We start from the raw sequence: 438 nt of genomic DNA, 5'->3' as shown, positions 1-438 counted from the left end.
AGCTGAAATTCCAGTACTTTGGCTACCTCATGCGAAGAGTTGACTCTTTGGAAAAGACCCTGATGCTGGGAGGGACTGGGGGCAGGAGGAGAAGGGGACGACAGAGGATGGGATGGCTGGATGGCATCACCGACTCGATGGATGTGAGTTTGAGTGAACTCCGGGAGTTAATGATGGACCAGGAGGCATGGCGTGCTGCAATTCATGGGGTTGCAAAGAGTTGGACACAACTCGGGGACTGAATTGAACTGAACTGAACTGAATCTGAATATTTTCAATGTGAAATTTCCTAATTTTAAAACATCAGCATCTATTTCAAATGTGTTCCTTTCAATGTTTCAAGTACCCAATAACAATATCTATGGGCTGAAGGAGTCCCTGTCTTCCAGATGCCATCTCTGTTCTAGACTGTGTGTTCTTAGCCCTTGGAGTTCTGTG

The sequence above is a fragment of the Bison bison genome, unplaced genomic scaffold (assembly GCF_000754665.1).
Source record: "Bison bison bison isolate TAMUID 2011002044 unplaced genomic scaffold, Bison_UMD1.0 scf7180017864291, whole genome shotgun sequence".
NCBI classification, from domain to species: domain Eukaryota; kingdom Metazoa; phylum Chordata; class Mammalia; order Artiodactyla; family Bovidae; genus Bison; species Bison bison.
Note: the sequence above shows the minus strand (reverse complement) of the source record.